Source organism: Marmota marmota, unplaced genomic scaffold (assembly GCF_001458135.2).
Source record: "Marmota marmota marmota unplaced genomic scaffold, marMar, whole genome shotgun sequence".
Classification (NCBI taxonomy): domain Eukaryota; kingdom Metazoa; phylum Chordata; class Mammalia; order Rodentia; family Sciuridae; genus Marmota; species Marmota marmota.
In genome coordinates this window covers 81,119-102,037 of record NW_026000075.1, presented here as the reverse complement: position 1 = coordinate 102,037, position 20,919 = coordinate 81,119, and the positions used below count along the sequence as shown (strand labels likewise).

The following is a 20,919-nucleotide window of genomic DNA, read 5'->3' as shown; positions in this document are numbered from 1 at the left end:
AAAAAAAAAAAAAAAAAAAAAAAAAGAGGAAAATTCTATGGAGGAAAGGAACCCGCTTAGATTTTTCTGAGAAATGGAATACTGGGTTTGGAGGCTTTAAGAAGTTCTACTTTGACCAACACTTATGCATTCATAAGAGGGGAATCACCTGGTTTTCCTCCTAAGTGGGAGTGTACAGAGCTGATTCATGACATGTCCTTGTCAGAACATCATTCTAGTAAAACATTCACTTCAGAAACTGAAAAAGAAATTATGACTCTGAATCAAGGGAAATTGGACAAGCACTATCAGTGATGACAGAGTAAAGCCATCAGTGACCGGAGCAGAAAAATCTGTGAGTAGTGTAGATGGGCCTGTGTCCGAAGAGAGTGTTCACAATGAGAACTCCTACCAGATGGAGGATAGATCTTTCAAGCAGAACACTCTTAGTTCTAAGTTGCTGGACCACTCTCACTGTAAAAGTCCACTGGAAGCTCCCCTGGTGTTCAGTGAACACAAACTAGAAAATCAAGGAGGTGGGAAGAACAATCCAAAAGCATCTCCAGTGGACGATGAACAGCTTTCACTCTGCCTTTTGGTAAGCACTCTTCCTTTATTCTCCCCCAACCTCTGGCCTCACTAGCTGTCCATTAGCTTTTCTTAGAAGAGTCCTCTTTTCCCCTCGCATATGTGGCTTTCCCTTCAACCACTTGGATATTTTCTTAAGACCTTTTATATTGCTGTATTATGTAGAGCTCCACAAATTATTTTATCAATTTTGATTGCTTGATGGACATTTAACATTTATTTATAATTGTTCTTTCTATAAATGTTTTTTCTATAAATGAAATTCTTGGTACTTACACATTTCTTTCTGTAAGTTAAATTCTTGGTATTAGAATTGCTGGGAAAAGAATATTCACACTTAAATTTTTAAGAGAATTGTTAAATTACATTCCAAGAAGTTTTACCAGTATTATAGACTATATGAGAGTTTTAATTTGTCATTTTAAAGTTTGGACATCTTTTTATGTGTTGAACATATTTTTATTTGTGCATGGTTTTTCTGTGTCTGTTTTTCTATTAGAATGTTCCTATTTTATTTATTTAATATATAATAAGGTCCTATGTACCAGCCACTATGCTGGTTCTTAAGAGTGTAGCAACAAACAGGATACACTGATTTTATTCTCCAACCCCGACTGCTACTGGGGATTGAACCCAGAGGTGCTCAACTATATTCCCAGCCTTTTTCATTTTTATTTTGTAACAGAGTTTTATTAAGTTGCCAAAGCTGGCCTCAAACTTGGAATCCCCTTGTGTTAGCCTCCCGAGTAGTTGGGAGCACCACTACATCCACCTGGATATACTGATTTTTCCCTTCATGAACTACAGCATCATTTTAGTTGTAAAGATGTTAAATTAATTACTAGCTACAAATGTCATGAGAACTGTGCCTCCAAAGGGTAAAAGTATTCAGTGCCTCCAAAGGATAAAAGTATTCAATACCCCAAATTATTTGTGTTTTTTGCTTTACAGAAAATTTCATTTTGGGCTGGGGATGTGGCTGAAGTGCTAGCGGGCTCGCCTGGCATGCGTGCAGCGCGGGTTCAATCCTCAGCACCACATACAAATAAAGATGTTGTGTCCGCCGAAAAAACTAAAAAAATAAATATTAAAATTCTCTCTCTCTCTCTCTTTAAAAAAAAAAGAAAATTTTATTTCTTACTTAGTAAAGTATATTTGTCTTTGACTTTGTGGCTTCTGGTTTTTACATCATATTTTTAAAAAGTCTTCTTTTGTCAAAATTTACATCAGGAAGTAAATTGTCTCAAACAGTGTTAGGAGACAATATGGCAGTTAGCAGTCTTTGATCCATTCCCCTACTTGAAATTTATCCTAGATATAAAAGAGTACTAATATGCTTATATAAGGGTATTACTTATATTATATTAGTAATACCCTTATATGAACTTATATTAAAATACTGAAAACAACCAAAACAGGTTTCTATTGAAACATACATAAATTTAGGCACAATTAGATCATGCTAAGTTAAATAAACCAATCCCCCCCAAACCAAAGGCTGAATGTTTTCTCTGATAAGTGTATGCTGATCCATAGGGGCCAGCAGAGGTAGGGAAGAATGAAGAAACTTTGGATTGTGCAGAGGGGAGTTAGGGGAGAGGTCAGGCAGTGGGGTTGGGAAAGATGGAGGAATATATTATTACCCTATTACATGTATGATTACACTACTGGTATGATTCGGCATCTTGTACAGCCAGAGGAATGAGGAGTTATGCTCCATTGTACAATGTGTCAGAATGTATTCTACTTTCACATGTAATTAGAACAAATAAAAAATTTTTAAAGAAATTTTGACACATTTAGGAAATGATATACATCATACAACTGTTTAAGAACATATTTTAGGGCTGGGGGTATAGCTAAGTGGTAGAGGGAGTGCCTAGCATGTGTTAGACCCTGGGTTCAATCCGCAGCACCGCTAAATAAATAAGCTTGGTTTGTATCTTGATACTGAAAGATGTCTATATAAAATTTAAAAAGCAAGCTAAAAAAGTAGAGGGCTAACAAATCATTTATTTATTTAGGTCCTGGGGATTGAATCCAGGGGTGCTTTACCCCTGAGCTACATCCCCAGTCCTTTTTTTATTTTTTATTTGAGACAGAGTCTCACTAAGTTGCTGAGTTTGGCCTCAAACTGAAAAATCCTCTTGCTTCAGCCTCCTGAGTCACAGGGATCACAGGTTTGTGACACCATGCCTTGAAGCAAATCTTTAAAAGAACAATTTCTGTTGTTTATACTGTCCTAGAATAAAAATGAATTTTCTTAATAAAAGGTTAGCAGAACCATAATTATTTTCCCACAAAATACTAATCAACTTTTATAAATGTAACATTTCAAAGTATGAATATGCATGTAATAAAAGTGTAGCATGACCTGTGGAAGTAGGAATTCTTACAGAATACCCATTTAGTGACATACACTCTAATTTATTATTTTAGCAGGCTAAAGGAGAAAAATTATGGCATCTTAGTAAGTCTTAAAAAGCCTGTTTATGAGACTCAGCTTCCCTTGAGTTTAAATCTTTTAGAACACTAGAAATAGCTGGGCACTGTGGTGCACACCTGCAATCCAGGCAACTTGGGAGGGTGAGACAGGAGGATCACAAATTTGAGACCAGCCTCAGCAACTTAACATGATCCTGTCTCAAAATAAAAAATTAAAATGGTTGGGGATGTAGCTCAGTGGTAAAGCCCCTCTGGGTTCAACCCCCAGTACAGTACCACCAACAACTAGGATTCAAAGGAAATGTCCTTCACTTAGTAAAGAATATTTGTCAGAAACACATAAAATTTCCACGTCTAAGAGGATGGAGTTACATACATGGAACCTGTTCTTCCTACCCACTTCATAGAAATTATGAAAAATATACAAAGCACATATATCTCCATGCCCCCAGATGAGGAGCATTTTGGTGAATGAGAAACTCAGAAGCTCCACAGGCAGAAAATAAAAGGAAGGTCCAGAGGGGCAGAAGGAAAATCAGTGTGCAGAAATGCGCTTATTTCCTGGAGTGGATATAAGGACAGACCCATATTAGAAGGCTGAATAGTTGGAAAATTTCTCTCTACCTGTGCCACATATTGGCAAAGCATACCACTGCTGTCAAATCAAATAAGAACAGGAGACAGGACATTTGCCCCCATCCCAGTAACACTTGCCAAATGTCACCACTCCCTCTGAAAGCAGTTCAGGACAGAGCAACAGCTACTGCCCATCACAGCCCCTTGCCCTCAGCAAGTACTCAAGTAGAGATAAGCTGCTTATGAGATAATAATTGTGAGATAAGCTCACAATCTTATCAATCTGAAAAGAGTCAACCCAGTCAAAGAGACAAATTTACCACATGAAAGAAATGAACCTGAATAATAAGGATTAATAATACAATCAGAATAGGAAACATGTAGGGCAATAGGAACAGCAGATACTCCCTGAACTGACTTCTGTAGGATTAGCCAGAACTTCATTCCATGGGACACTAAATGCTGGCTCTACCATAACTGTCATACTCCTTTCAGTTGATTTATGTGTTTGTTGAGTTAGTTGTAGTCATGGGAAACTTATTGCCTCCACCCCCACCCCAGGCAACAGGCTTCTCTGAACCTAGAACAGACAGGCAGGGAAGCCCATAAAAAGCAGCAGAAAATATATTTATAAGGATTAAACAACCGTGGTGGTCATGGCACTCCCAACAGGGGTGTGAGTGAGGGCTCAGCCCTATGAAGCCTCCAAGTGGGCTCACATCCTGGCATCACTGGGTAGGATGGGGCCTCCTGTTGCAGCACTGGGCTGATGGGAAGATAAACACAGAGTCAGTACATGGGGCTCTTCCTAACCTCCACCCCACAGCTCACAGTCAAGTCCCTGGGTCTCTGGAGACAGGACAAAGGAGAGGGCTGGCACCACAAGTCACTGAAAGGGCCCTTGGGGGGCATTGTGGATTACCCAGCCCACTGTACTCCTAATGCTCCACTCCATCTGTTTCACATGGGACTTAGTAAAAATTTCCAAAAAGAAAAAAAAAAAGAATCTCCTTTAAAACATTATAAATTACTGGACTAGTCTCAGTCCTCATAATGACTGTGGAAGTTAAGGGCCTAGCCCAAAGCCAACCAGCTAGTTAGCAGTGCCATCTTTCTCTTTGTCTATCCAGGGACACCTGAGCGTGTGCTGAAGCCCTGTGACCTGGACCCTGTGCCTTCCAGGTCCATAATCTTGCTTCTTAGGCTCCAAGTGCTTCAGCTCCAGGACTAACCCCACCCTCAGGGGCTTCCCCAACACATGTGCAACCCACAGACACCCCTCTTCCAATGCACACCTGCTACTCCTCACCCTCTAGATAGCTGCAGCCTCGCCACTCCCTGGGGGTCCCTGTCCACATGAGTCAAAATCCATAGTTTGAAAGTTGGGCCCAGGGAGGTGTGTAAGATGATGTGCTGGGGAGTATCTGGGTGACTGCAGGGCCCCCATTGGAACCCACTCAGTCCCCTCCTCCCTCTGGAGCCACACAGTTTCTGACTGGTACCTGGGGAGCCACAGGCCAAATGCAAAGGGTCACTACCACCTTGGCCTGGACTCCCTGACCACCCTCACCCTCAGCTTGGAAGGTACAGAGTCCAGGGCTGTCAGCAAGGAGCCTCATCCAGGCTGCAGTTCCCCTCTACCTCTTTTTTTGGGGACAAGAAACTAGAAAGGCAAGAAGAGGGAACTTCCCAGAAGCTCCCAGGGCACCCTAGAGAAAACCCTAAAAGAAAGGAACAGTGAATATCAGGGCCTGGAAGCTAGAGCAAGGGACCAGGGAAGAAGAGCCAGCTTCATCCCACCCCACCAGCCCCAAGGTCCACCATTTGAGCCTCTGGTTCACCAACCCACTTGGGTCCCAATGGTGTGTGGCAGGTCACATAGCAATTACTGACACAGCCCTTGTCAAATGGGTTGTCCCCCTGAAGGAATTGACCCTAGAGAGAGAGACAAGGATGGGAAGAGGATCTCAGAACCAGTAGGACCGGGCAAATCCATCACCCAGAGACCCTCCCTAAGTTGGTCAGCTAATCCAGGGCTCAACCCAGGCCTGCAGCAAGTCTCCAAGGCTAGGGAAGCCCAAGAGTGACCCAGGGCCTCCTGCCTTCCTGGGCTCCTAGGAAGAGTGACATCCCTGACCCACTTGTGAACAGCTCTCTCCAGACAGTGCTGACACTGCACCCACCTCTCCTGCCTTCTCATGGCTCCCTCATCACCTTGTGCCTCCCTTTGCAGGATCCTTGCTCTGTCTCCATTGGCCACACAAGTCCTCTCACCACGTTCTTCAAGATACCTATAAGCTCTTCCTTGTGCTGCACAACTGCTCCAAAGACAGTGTCACCACCCTGCTCCCACTTTACTTTCCTACCTCTTATTTTTTCCTAAACATGTGCCTTCATTGAATTTCACTATCTGGGAGAGCAGTGGCAGTAGACAAAAATCACATGGCCCAGGAAAATCTGGGTTGAGAGAAGCCTGATGCCCCGATCCCTCTCAGGATAAGGGGAAGAAGAAAGGCAGCAGGAAGTTGGGCAGAAGATAGGGCAAGTACACAGAGCAGTAAAGGTTAAGCTCAGAGGACAAATCCTCCCCTGGACACTTGACTGGCTTCTCCTTTCATTCCACTTTCTCCTTCCCCTGACTCCATCCATTGGCCTCACCCTCTGCTCCCCTGTAGACCAAGTTGAGTCTCATGCCACTTAATAAGCTTTAGTTAGCAAATATTCTGTCACAATGGGAAGTGGCCCAATAGCACGTTTTCCACCCCTAATTTCCCATGGCTCATGCATGAAGACTTTGATCTTCAACACTATGTTCCACTAGAAGGAACTAGGATTCCACATCAGGACAGCTCTGGAATATCCCACAATGTCCAAAAAGCAGAATGAACCATTGTGCTCTATGAGGTTCTGCCTCTTTTAAGGTGTTCACAGCACTTAACTAGTATCTGGCCAGGTACAGTGGCACATACCTGTAATCCCAGTGATTTGGGAGGGTAAGGCAGGAGGATTGCAAGTTCAAGGCCAGCCTCAGCAACTTAGCAAGGACCTCAGCAATGTACAGAGATTCTATCTCAAAACAAAATATAACAAGGAGTGGGGATGCAGCTTCAGTGGTAAAGTACCCCTGGGTTCAATTCCTATTACCAGAAAAAAATTAATTAACAGCAGAAAATTTAAAAAATCAGAATTTTTTAAATTTGAAGAAAGAATTTTTGATTAGGTGTTTATAAAGTATAGAGAATGTTGATTGTACATAAGGTCTAGAAAAATCCTTAAAGGAATAATAATACGTAGTAAGAACTAAGCTGTAAATTTGAATACCTTTCTCACCCCACATGGAACCCTATTAGATACAAATAGAGTCCAACAGCTCTGAAGCACCCAGACCAGCCTCTCTAACTGGCTCCATTGCTGGGGCTCCTGCTCCAATTCTGTGTCTCAAATTCCCTCACACTCACAGGACCAAAATCAAGTGGCATCTTCTTCTTGCCCCATCTTCTGCCCAACTTCCTGCTGCCTCTCCTTCTTCCCCTTATCCTGGGAGGGATCGGGGCATCAGGCTTCTCTCTGTTCCTTTCTCTCTTTCCTTCTATCCTCAAATGTTCTCTTGTTTATTGTTTCAGTCATTTATTCAGATTCCTTTCTTTTGTATGCTGGGGATTGAAGAACCCAGGGCTTTGTACATGCAGAGCACACACTCTACCACTCGGATACACCCCAGCCAGAAATATTTCAAGGTATCACAAATGCCTCAGTCAAGCCAGGCATGGAGGTGAATGCCTGAGATTCAAGGGACTTGGGAGACTGAGGTAGGAGGAAGGCAAGTTCAAGACCAGTTTTAGCAACTTAGTGAGACCCTGTTTCAGATAAAAAATAGAAGGGACTGGGAATGTAGCTAAGTGTTAGAGTGCTCCTGGGTTTGATTCCCAGTAGCAAAATAAATAAATAAATAAGTAAATAAACAAACAAACAAATAAAGTCTGTCCACTGCATTGGGGGTTGAAAGCACATTGCAAAGAGCATGGCCAGCCTACTTTCAGGGTGCTGAGGGCAGCTACAACATAAGACCTTGAGCACCGTGGAGAATGACCAGAATAGAGGGGAGAGGGGATATCATAGGAAAAGAGGAGTCAATGCAGCCCACAGCACCCAGGTACATGCAGAGGAGAAGCCCAGAGAGTTAAGCATTAAGACATGCAAGAGGGCTATTCCAGCTTCTTCTTCTTTCAGAGGCTGTGTCCAGTGTAGAAAGAGTAGCCTGAAGACTGTCTGCTGGCTTTGGCCATTGATGAGAGCATCTCATGACAACAAGGGAAGGGTCTGGTCTGATGTAGGCCAGGAAGTGAAGGATAGAGCTAGTGAGCAAGGTCAACCTTGAAAGTTCCAAGAACAGTACAATATGTGCACCATAATCTATATACTTTTCTATATACATGTGATATGTCAAGCAAAAATAAAGATTACTATGACACCCGTATATTATTCAGCTAAGTTCATCAATTTTAACATTTTGCTACAAATAGGAAATTCTCTATAACCACCATACTAATATCACTTTGAGGAAATTTGATATTGACATGAAACTATTATCAGGTATGTAGACCATTTTGAATTTTCGTAAATCTATTATAGCTAGATTTTTAAACAATACAGGATATGATCAAGGATCACGTTACATTTTGTTGTCATGATTCTTTAGAAACTTTTAATTTAGAAGGGTTCTCTGATTTTGTTTTTATACAGCACTGACATTGTTGAGGAGTCCTGGACAGTTGTTTTGCAGAATTTCAATGTTTCTGATTGCCTCCTCATGATCTGTTTTAGTCAAAACGTTTTCTGCAGGAATAGGACAGCTGATATTGCTTACCTCCTGTTGCTTCATGGAGGGGAACTTAACATCTGTTGTCCAGTATAGGTGATGTTGAAGTTTGATCATTCAGTTAGGTTAGTGCTGTTTGAGAAGTTAAAGTGCTGTCAGCCAGGTTTCTCTTCTGTGACTTACTGCATACAGAAAGAGTCCACCGAGAGAACATTCTAAATAATAATAACTAGAAGGAACAAACCTTTTAGATTCTAGCTAACATCTGGTCAACTTTATTTCTTCTATTCTCTTTAGTTTCCTTATAGGATTTCACTCTCATCTAAAGCACGTCTCTGGCATAAACACACCAGGACATGTATTCCTGCTGCTGTGGACAACAGGCAAACTTGTATTCAAGGTGCCACCATCGGTGACCAGCTAGTTGTTTGCCACATTGACTCCCATTTTATCTAGAGGTCTACTCCACCATGCGGCCTGCGCAGTGGTTTCATTAATGAGGTTCTTGGCATAAAGTTAGCTAGAAGAGATCGAAAGAAAACACACAGACTCAGTTACCTTATTTCTATTGCCAGGTCCCAGACGGCTCCCCTCTCTGGCTCCGACCTCTAACCGCCCAGCAGGGCAGCAAGGATTACTCAGGGCTAGCAGGAGAGAGAGAGAGTGAACACGCCAGGGAGTAGCCTTTTATTGGGGAACAAGAAATTCAGGGGATAATTCCATCCAATGAAGGTTGAGGGGGGACTGCACTCCAAGGTCAGGGTCAGTGATTGGGCCCCCGGGGTCAGTGGTCAGTCACACCCCCACACGGACGGGTTCTCTCATCAGGAAAGGGCCGGGAAAGTTCCGACACAGCCAGAATGCTTCAGACCCTTAACGGGAGCCGCCCAGTCACGTGTCAGGATGGCTTCCCACAGTCTATATTATCCTAGTTGGCTTCAAGATATTCTTTGATTAAACCTGGCACATCTGGCCAGCCCAGAGGGAGATTCTCCTCGTTCTCCAGCATCCACATATACACTCCAGCCTCTCTCTGACCAGCCTCTTTAAAGAATGAGGCATGTATTTGTTTCTTTCTCAGGAATCACAGATGATCAGATCAAAGATACACCTCACCTTCCATTCTAATCTCATAGACATGGCACAAGATTAAATATTATAATAACCACACAAAGATGGAAGTGTTTCAAAATAAGGAAAAAGGAGAAAAGGGTCTGTGAAGTAGAAGGAAGAGAATAGAAACCATCTGATATTAACATCATAGAGGAAAAAACGTGTGAACAAAGAACAGAGCTTTAGTGAACTGCAGGGTGATATCCAAAGGGCCCAAGATACGTGAATCGGAACCTCAGTGGGAGAAGACAGATGTAATGGAACAGGAGGGGAAAAGAAAATTTGACAGAACATTGATGAGAGTTTTTCCAAATTTGGCAAAATACATAAATTTACACATTCTAGAAGTACATAGACACCCCCCACCCAACACAGCCCATATACAAAGAAAACAGACCTGAGTGCTTACAAATCAAATGGCTAAAAACTGAATACAAATTTTTTTGAAAGCAGCCAGAGAAAAAGGATAAATTACATATAAATAATAATGGTTGGATTCCTGCCAGAAGCAATAGAGGTCAGAAGATAGTGAGAGGGATCTTTAAAGCACTGAAAGAAACTTCTGGTTTTAGCTCCAACATGTGAAGAGCTTGGAAGTTGTGACTTCCAGCCTTATAAAAGGAACAAATGGAAAATCAGCAACTTTTACATCTCCACCAGAGAACTGAGGTAGCAGGGCACATTGCCACCATGAAACCTGGAGAAAGAGCTGAAGCCAGTTCATGGGATAGCTCTGTTCCCCTGAAGCAGAAGCCATGGGAGCCATCAACTGGTAGGAACAACTAATGGTAATTCTGATAAATTGTTGGTACATTAGTGTGAGAGTGAGAAACTCCTGGGACACAGCCATAGAGAGCCCCCGCCCCTCAGGCTCTCCTCCAGGAACCTTACTAGTTTCTCTTGCTAAAGAGCCAATGAAGATACCCTTATGGCTCTGGCAGGGGTTGGAGAAAGGTAACCATTGTGAAAAGAGCAACCATTCTCCAGAACAGAAACCTACTCTCCAAGGAAAAGGACTTCACCAGAGCTTTGTCCCATGATGGGGAAGGCATTTCTCCTACTCCAAGCTCTTGTCTCATGCAAGGTGCTAGTGGTGGTGGAAAAGTAAGAAACAGCAGTGAAAGTCACACCCCAGAAATGCAGGCTCACTCAACACTATGATTTAATCATAGACCACAGAATCCTTCTTTCCTCTCTACTGTGCCACTATACCAAAAAGCCTCCAGCACAACTATAGAGAATTACAGCTTAAAGAGTTGAAGACACAAATTCTTTCTGGGCAAGAAATGAACATAAAGACATTATAAGAATCTGAAGTTTCTGGCCCCTTTGGCTACAGAAAACACCAAATAAATGGCCTATTTACCTCAGTTCCTATTATTCAATACACTATGTCTGACTTTCAACAACAAAAAAATTATAAGGCAGACTAAATGGCAAGAAGAAACAAAGTCTAAGGACATAAAGCAAGCATTAGAATGAGACCCACAGATGATTTAGATATTGGAATTATCAGATAGGAACTTGAAACAACTATGATTGAGATGCTCAAGGTTACAGCTGAAAAAGAATATTAAAGAAAAGATAATGTCAGCTGAGAGATGGAAACTGTAAATGAGAAACAAAAGGAAAGACTAGGAATAACAAACACTAAGATAAATGATTAACACCTTTGATGGGCTCATCAGTACCCTAGATGTGACTGAAGAGAATATTAGTGGAGTTGCAGATAGGTCAGAAGAAACTTCTCAGGCAAAATTGAAAAGAGAAAAGAAAAACTTAAACAGAAAATTTAAGAACGACAGGACAATTGCAAAAGATAAACAACTGTGCAATTGGAATAGTAGGAGGAGAAGCAAAATAGAACAGAGTTGAGGAAAGACTTCAAGTAATAAAGATGGAAAACTTTTCTGAAGTAATAGATACATGGAGTTCAGAGAACATCAAACAAGGTAAATACCCAACATCTACACCTAGCATGTTTCAAATTGCTGAAAATCAAAGACAAAGAGATGGTGTTTAAAGAAATGGATAATCTTACTCATAGAGGAGCAAAGATAAGAATCTTAGTGGACTTCTCCTAAAATATGCTAGAAATAGTGCTGAGGCTGGAGTATCAAAGCCAGCTTGAGCAACATAGCAAGGCCCTAAAAAATGTAGTGAGACCCTGTCTCTAAAAATTAAAAAAAAAAAATAGTATGGACTTAGAAGATTCTTACATTTTAGATAAAGACATTAATTCTAAGTTGATGGTAAAAATTTAAGATTACAGAAAAGGAAGAACAGAAGAGCAAAGGTCAGATGGTACAAACAGAAAACAAAGAGCAAAATATGAGGCCTAAATCCAAATATATCAATATTACATTGAACAAAATGAATTAAACACTCAGTTAAAAGGCAGAGATTATCAGAATGGGTTAATAAAAATCAAGACCTAATCGTGTCTACAAGAGATGTGCTTTAAATATAAAGATACAGGTAGATTGAAAATTTAAAAATCCAGGAAAATAATGTAAAAATAAAGAATGGAAAGTTGGAACTTTTATTAATATTAATCTGTATTAATATCAGATAAAATAAACTTCAAAGGTATTACCATATATAGAAATTCTGGGAATTTTCTTTCCTGGAGGCAGCCAGAAGTGAATGGGCATGAAGCGGCCTCCGGCCTGGGAGCCGCAAGGTGCGGATTCGCTGCGTGGCTTCCAAGGGCTGTTGCTGGATCGCCGCGGCCAGCTCCACGGCCAGGTGCTGCGCCTGCGCGAGGTGGCCCGGCGCCTATAGCGCCTCCGCCAGCGATCCCTGGCGGCCAATGTGGCAGGTAGCTCACTGAGCGCTGCGGGCGCAGTAGCTGCTACCGTGGAGCTTTCGCTCAGCCCTGTCACCTTAGGTGCCTCACTTCTTGCGTCGGCTGTGGGACTAGCGGTGGCCACCGCTGGAGGGACAGTCACCATCACGTCCGATCTCTCCCTGATCTTCTTCAACTCCCGGGAGGTGCGGAGGGTGCAGGAGATCGCGGCCACCTGCCAGGACAGATGCGTGAGATCCCGAGTTGCCAGGAGTTCTTCTGCCGCTGGCAGGGCTGCCGGGACCGCCAGCTGCTGCAGAGCGGGAGGAACGCCTCCCTGGCCCTGTACAATTCTGTCTACTTCCTTGTCTTCTTTGGCTCACGTGGCTTCCTCATCCCTAGGCGCGCCGAGGGGGCCACCAAGGTTAGCCAGGAGGTTCTGAAGGCCAAGATTCAGAAACTGGCGGAGAGCCTGGAGTCCTGCACCGGGGCTCTGGACGAACTTAGTGAGCAGCTGGAGTCCCGGGTCCAACTCTGCACCAAATCCTACCGTGGCCAGGACCTCAGGATCTCTGCTGACCAGCCCGCAGAGTTGTTAGTTTCTGAGAGCATCTTTTCCCCCTAATGACCTTGGCCTGAAACTACTCCCATGGGATACTCCAGAAAAACATCACTTTGGGCTAAGAACTGAGTGCAAAGGATGTGAAAGTGGGTGGGTGCTCACAGCCCTTTTCCCATCACTGACATGCAGCCTGGGCTTGCATGTTAGGAACTTCTCACTCGTGTGATCCTAATGGAGTTTGTGATCTGAAAACTCTTTTTTCTTTATCAAGAACCTTTTAGACCTCACATAGCTGTGCAGATACACCTGTTTTGGAGTTACTTCTAGTGGTAGGGGCGGGTCCCTGACCCCACCCTGATGATTTGAGCTGGGGCTGGAGAGGGTGCCTCTGGGTTCTCTCCAAATCCCACTAGGCTTTGAGGTCCTCAAAATGCCTGTGAGAAGAGACACTTGCTTTAAAATATCTCTTCAGGAGTTTCTGATAAAAAGAACTCCAGAATCCTGTTTGGGACCCAGAGAGGGCCTGGAGCTGACATGCCCTCTTCTTCCTGCCCCGCCCACAAAGTGTGGTCCCAGGATTGGCTCATTAGTACCATCCAGGAACTTGCTGGGATCACCTAGTTCTTGTACTCGATCCCAGTTTAAGGAAGCAGAAAGTGAATGTGGGGCCCAGCAACTTGTGTTTAACAAGCCCGCAGATGATTCTGATTACATTAAGACTTGAAAACCACTGCAACAAATGTCAATTTATGGTCTCACGGCCTCTCTAAAGTCTCCTTGGTCTTCAGAGTCATTCACAGAAAGGCAAACACTGTTCTAGAAGCAAAAGAATGAATGTATGTGCGAGCAAGCATGCTGATCAACCCATCCTGGGGAAATTTTTCACAAGAACTAAGGGATGTAGCTCAATAAGTCCATAAGAGGGCAGTGTTGCCCACTCATTGTAGAAACTGGTACAGAAAGGAATGTGAATTTACCAGAAACAGATGTTTCCCTATTATTTTCTCCGAGAACTCCAGACTACATGTGTTTATTTTAAGTTTGCTATTTAATAACTTTATTATTTTCATTTAATTTTATTTACTCAAGGAATAGCATGTTTCTGAATGGAAGACCACTGAGGCTTTTTATTTTTTAACTGAGGCTTTTTTTTTAAGAAATGAAGTTGAGTTTGATTTTCTATAGAGTCTTTCTTATCCAGAGGGATTTTTTCCTCTAGTGTTTTAAGTAATTTTTAAAAATAAGTGTGGGGATTTCTGAACAGAGAGACCAGGAGCTGGTTTTAAGCTTGTAAATGGAGGCTTTAATTGTGGGATATATAAATGATGAAGCATATTTATCCTGAAGGTACTTTGCCAGAAGATAACACTTGACCTGGAAAAAAAAACTTCTATAGTTTAGGAAACTTTTTAAAAATTCAAGGAAATTGAAAGAAGTACTTAGTCTTTGGAAATGTGATGTCCTATGAAGTTATGTCTTATGGGTGATAGACAAAATAGTTTGTGTTAGGGTGTTAGGGTGATGTGTCACATTTTGATTTTGGGGACTGTAAGAAACCTGTTATGTCTAAGAAAATACTTTTCATTTCTTCAATTCCCATTCCTACAATTGTAATGTTGAAAAATAAGTTGGAAAGTCTTCAGGGTTACATACAAAAAACTTGGCTGTATTATTCAATATGCTATAAATTTATCTAGCCTACACCCATGCTTCCCAATGATGACTGTGTCTGAGGAATTATAATTTTAGCAGTAGGGGGAAGATTTTGCTTTCCCTCTAAATTGCAATTGGTCTATGTCCTGGTTTATTATAAAATTGTCTTTTTTTTAAAAAAAATTAAGTGTCATTTCCCAGACTGCCTTGCATAGATGGCAGCACTGTAGATCACCAGAATGTACTTCACACATTGCTGTTGTGTTAAGTCATAAAGGTATAGCCATCAGTTATTGATGCTTAAACTTGAATTATATTCTTCCAGTGTCTGAACTGTTCCCTAGAAATAGACTGGGCAATTTTGGAAGCAGCAGCAATAGTAGTGGCAATCATTTTTCTTATTATTTGGGTATTTTAGTATACCAAAATTATAAACTTCTGGAGTTATTATTTTATTTTAGTGGCCCACTTTACATCTTTGGCAATGTGTCTGCTTTTGAACAATAGTTACACATAGTAGAAATTCAATAAATGCATCTGAATAATTAACTCTTTAGCTGTATTAATAGGAATTTGTTAATAATGAAATATCATCCATCATCTTATTTGTCTGATATAAATATTGGAGCCTCTACCAATGTTTAATCAAATTCAGCTAAATTGATCCTAAGAAAAAATATTTCTTTCTTTAACAGGAATGTGAATAAGGCTTTTCCTTAAGGTCTTCATTCTATAAACAAATAGGTTGCAATGGTATGTTGTAAAGGGAAGGGAAAGGTGTATTTAGACTATAAGTACTACACAAAAATGTCAGGGTTTGAAAATGCATGTGTTTGTACTAAATGTTTAAGTGCTTCTCTTTTTGTTTCTTAGGTTTACAATCATTTGGATTATTTTATTTCACAATAAAAGATATTCATGTGGCTCTACATTTCAAAAAAAGGAAATTCTAAAGAAAGATATGACAATAATTATTGTTCCTGCACCCAGTAACAGAGCTTCAAAATATATAAAGCAAAAATCAACAGAATGAAAGGGAGAAAAACACAGTTACCAACAATCGTAGGAGATTTTGATACCTCTCAGTAAATACACTAATTGGGCAAAAATATTAATAAAGACATAGGAGGTTTGAGCAAGAGTATCAACTACCTCAGCCTGACTTTACAGAATACAACACCCAGCAACTACAGAACTCCCGATCCCTTTGAGGGCCCTTCATACTTTCATTGAAACAGATCATATTCTGAGCCATAAAACAATATTACTTATCAATAATGGAGGATTCAAACTCTCAAGCTTTCTTCTCAGCAAAGGGAATGATCAATAATGTGAAGAGAGAATGGCAGAACATCTTTACTACACACACATCAGATAGAGCACTAATTTCCAGAATATATAAAGATCTCAAAAATCGTAACACCCCAAAACCAAATAACCCAATCAATAAATGGACTAAGGAACTGAACAGACAATTCTCAGAAGATATATGTTCATCAACAAATATGTGAAAAAATGTTCAACATCTCTAGCAATTAGAGGAATACAAATCAAAACTACTCTCAGATTTCATCTCACTTCAGTCAGAATGGCAATTATCAAGAAGACAAGTTAAAATAAATGTTGGCAAGGATGTGGGGGAAAAGATACACTCATAGATTGCTGGTGGGACTCCAAATTGGCGCAACCATTATAGAAAGCAGTATGGATATTCCTAAGAAAACTTGGAATGAAACCACCATTTGACCCAGTTATCCCACTTCTTAGTCTATTCCCAACAGACTTAAAATCAGCATACTACAGTGACACAACCACATCAATGTTACAAAGCAGCTCAACTCACAACTATGGAACCAACCTAGGTGTCCTTCAACAGATGAAGAATATGTGGCCTACATGCACAATGGAATATTACTCAGTTTTAAAGAAGAACGAAGTGATGGCATCTGTCAATAAATGGGTGGAAGTTGAGAATATCATTCTAAGCCAAATAAGCCAATTCCAAAACCCAAAGTCTAAATGTTTTCTCTGATATATTGACACTAATTCACAATAAGGAGCATGGCTATGGAAGAATAAAGTTACTTTGGATTAGGCAGAGGGGAGTGAAAGGAGGGGAGCTGGGTGTGGGGGTAGGAAGGAGAGTAGAATGAATCGGACATTTTTGCCCTATGTGCATGTGTGACTATATGACTGATATGATTCTACATCCATCACGTACAACCAAAAAATGAGAAGTTTTACTCCATGTATGATGTTTCTAAGTGCCTTCTACTGTCATGAATAACTAATTAGAACAAATAAAAGAAAAAAAAAGAATGGTGGCAGCCAAGGGGTGGAGGAAGAAGAATGGGAGTTATTACTTACATGGTGACAGAGCTTCTGTTTGGAGTGACAAAACTGTTCTGGAAACAGAAGGTTGTACAATATTGTATGTGTAATTAATGCCTGTGAGCTGTCCACTTATCATGGCTAAAATGGCAAATTTTATGTTACAAGTCTTTCACAACTATGAAACTTTAGTTTAAAAAAATTTTTCTTTTCAGAAAATGAAAGAACAGGATGCCATGTTAGTAGCTTTTCTTGAGAACCTCCTTGTCCGCCAAGATGTGCGGCTTGTTAAACTTGTGAGCAGTTTTGCCAAGTTTAGGAATGGGTGCTGACAAAGAGAGGAAACAAAAAGTGCATAATTTAGAAGCAAAACATGTTCTTTCAACTAAGGCCTGAAGACTACTTATGAATACAATTGATTTAAACAACCCATATTTTGATACCTGCCCAAATCTCTCATAATCACAACCATAACTTTCATAACTGTTTTGAAAACAGTTGTTTTTAATTGTTCTAAATTCTAAATATCGGCAGTTAAACAGCCCATTAATACACTCATGCCAGCATAGAATGGACACGATATTTGATAATATACCAAAACAAACTATCACAAAATTAAACTTTTATTTCTGGCAGATGAAACCCTAAAATGTAGCAGCTGCCTTATTGGTAGTGATCAATGAATATGAAATGAAAACTTTCTGTTGGTCATTCAAAAAGACTCAATATTTCCCCCAAATTGCATCATTTCCAAATTTACCTCTAGTAATTCCCTGGCTGAACCTCTTTTCTCCACTTCCACTTCAAGGCACTTATTCAGGAAGTCCAGGAATGCTGGGGAAACTTTTCCTGGGTTCGTAGGTCCTGTCGCTTCCATTGGTGGCAATGAGGTGTAAGGCCTAAAAATAGAAGAACATCTGTGACATTCTTTTTTTGGGGGGTGGGGAATGGAATACTGAGGGTTGAACCCAGGGTGGCTTTACCAGTGAGCTACATCCCTAACCCTTCTTTTTAATTTTTGAGATAAGGTCTCACCAAATTCTTGAGACTGGCCTTAAACTTGTGATCCTCCCTCTTTAGCACTCCAGTCACTGGGATTACAGGTGTGCAACCATTGGGTATAGCATTTATGACATTTTAAAGGTAGCTCAACAAGTTATAATGTAATTTATTAAGTTTATGAAACTATTTTTTGTGTGTGTCTGCATGTGTGTGTGTGTGTGTGTCTGTGTGTAGTGTTGAATCAAACCCAGGGCCTTGTGCATGCTGAGAAAGCACTCTACCACTGAACAACATCTCTAGCCCCTCTGAATTCTGCAAAGACAATCACTATAAATACTACAGTGAGTAAAATGAGGTTATCATTATCTCTTCCTGCTTGAATTTTGTATCCTCCCTTCTTCCCTTCCTTTAGTGTTTCTTTTCCTCCTCCTCTTCCTTCTTTGACTTCCCTCTTTCCTCCCTCACTCCTTTCTCCCCCCTCCCCCGCCCTTTCTTTGTAGGGAGTGATGCAGGAATTGAACCCAGGAATATGCTAGACAAATAAGTGCTCTACTGCTGAGCTATATACCAGCCCTCTTTTCATTTTATTTTGAGAAAGGGTATCTCTAAGTTGCCCAGGCAAGCTCCAATTTGAGATCCTCCTGCCTGAGCCACTCTAGAAGATGAGATTATAGGTGTGTGCCCCCAGGCCTGGCAGCTTCATCTTTTCTGAGTTGAAGTATAACTGATACACTTGCTTAAAGAAAACAAAATCAACAACAACAAAAACCCCACCTGGGGTGCATAAAAGTATAAAGAAAAATGATGACAATCCTACTACCAATGTGGACTATCCTGTTAAACCTTCCCAAGCTTTTTAAAAGTCACATTTCAAAACAATTTGAATCTACTGAAACTCTTTTCCTTCAAAAGCTATATGCCAACTTCATCATTCCTAAGAACTTACCATAAAATTATTCTAATGGCTAAATTAAATAGTGCCTTAATATGAGTGTTTTCATAATTTAATCAATCCCCTTTAGAAAAATCTTTGTATTCTTTAATTTTTGATTATTATCTTTAAGTTTCCAGAAATGAAATGATTTTTAATTAATGAATTTTTTAGTATAAATTTTAGGTTTTAAAAGTGAGCAGACAATAGAGACCCTCACTGAGTTGCCTGTAACATAGGAAGAACACTTTAAAGGATCTCGGTGACCTTCTTCAAAACTGAAAAGACAACTAGAGAGCCTTGCAAATGCTTTTTCCAAATGCATACTGGATTTTAAAATGTGGATCCTGAAATGTTCCCATGTTGGCCCCTCATTTTCTTATTATTAATATCTTGCATTACAGTGCAGTATACTTACTACAATGATATGTATGTTTATATAAATACATTTTTGTTTTTTGGTGGTGCTGGGGCTTGAACCATGGGACTCGTGCATGCTGGGCAAGCACTCTATCACAAATAAACAAATATGGATATACTTCTATTAATCCAAAGCTGACACTTTACATTAGAATTCACTCTTTGTATTAGATTATATAATTCTGTGCGTTTTGAAAAATTAATATTGTTATAATGGTAGATTTATAACATCAACTGCACTAAAAAAAACCTACTACTCAACCTCTTGGCATTCCTGAATCCCTGCAACCACTGAGTTTTTAAAACTCTTCATACTTGAGATGTCCTAAACTTACATGCTAGGCAAGTGCCCTAGCATGGATGAGCAGTTCCAGCCCACCAGCTACACTTGCAATTGGAGAGTATCTAGCCCCTTTAGACTGAAGGGCATTGCTAAGCACTATGCTCTTAAGGATCTTTCAGAGTCTAATATGCTCACGGCATAGGCATGTAGTCAATTTGCCATGATCTTTCCCTGTAATAAATAAATAGATAAGATTAATTTCTGTCATGTCTATTGTTGTTATGATATCTCAGTTTTTATAAATGAATACTATTCTATTGTATGGATATAACACATACATTGGATTTCTTTTGTTTATTTTGTGGTGCTGGGGATGGAAACTAGGGCCTCAGGCTAGGCATGTGCTCTACCACGGAGCTACACACAGTCCTCACATTCACTTTTTGAAATACACCTTGGTTCCAGATTTGGCAAATATGAATAAAGATGCTATAAAAATTTTGCACAGGTTTTTATGTGGATACGTTACAATGCATGGGGTAAATACCTAGGAACACATTGCTGGGTTATGTGGCAAGCTCATGTTTTGTTTTGTGTGAAACTGAAAAAAATCCTCTTCTGGAGTGGAGCCTCCCATTAGCAATGCAGGAGCATTCCTGTTGCTCCATCTCTCATCCAGCATTTCTCACTTTTTATTATTCTCACTCCTTAGTGATTAGGTACAACTCTCTCTTATTGTTGAATATTTGCACTTTTCAATGATCACACTCTACCATCACATGACACACAATATCACACAGGACAAGAATCTTAGGGTTGTTCTTGGCCCTGATGCTTTTGTTGTCATTTTACACATGCATATCTCCTGCCTCCACTGTTATTATTTTTATTTAAATGGTTTTATCTATTAAAGATACTTTTATAGCAAAAATTCATATATTTATTCAGGTAGTTAGAAGTACTTTCAATTTACTGCATTTGAGAAAGCTGTTATTTAGCTTTTGGGAGAACTTCATTACACATCATGAAAATACTTGAAACTCTCTCAAAGCTCACTGATGCTATTTCATTGAAAAGTTGTTTTCACATCTCTCCCTATGTTTCACTGTGGTAGTTTCCACTACTGCAATAATCTATCATTAATCCAGTCTCACATATTATAGTTTCCATAATGTGTTAGTCAGTTTGTTTCACTGTGACCAAAATGCCTGACAAGACAAGAGGAACAGGTATCTTGGCTCACAGTTTCACAGGTTTAGACCATGGTGCGCTGACTCCACTGCTCTGGGCTCAAGATGAAGCAGATTTTAATTATTTCTTGCCTTCTGCTACATTTGCTGTTGTTTTGCTCTTCCTTTTCTAGGGCTTTGAGATGAAGTGTGAGCTCATTTATTTGTTGGTTTTTCCTTTTTTTGAGGAATGACCTCCA

The 20,919-nt window shown here is 40.4% G+C and overlaps 1 long non-coding RNA gene and 1 pseudogene across 1 annotated transcript in view; one reads left to right on the top strand and one right to left on the bottom strand.

Annotated features, from left to right (window-relative positions):
- Nucleotides 1-12,128: 12,128 nt before the first annotated feature.
- On the top strand, nt 12,129-12,977 carry LOC107149510 (annotated as a pseudogene).
- Nucleotides 12,978-16,585: 3,608 nt separating this feature from the next.
- The window catches only part of LOC125620043, a 25,635-nt gene continuing 21,301 nt past the window's right edge, over nt 16,586-20,919 (bottom strand). Inside the window, exons 7-8 of the long non-coding RNA XR_007351619.1 lie at nt 17,615-17,753; nt 16,586-17,182 (exon numbers count right to left, since the gene is read on the bottom strand). This is a non-coding gene — a long non-coding RNA (uncharacterized LOC125620043). The remainder of the gene's footprint in view (nt 17,183-17,614; nt 17,754-20,919) is intronic.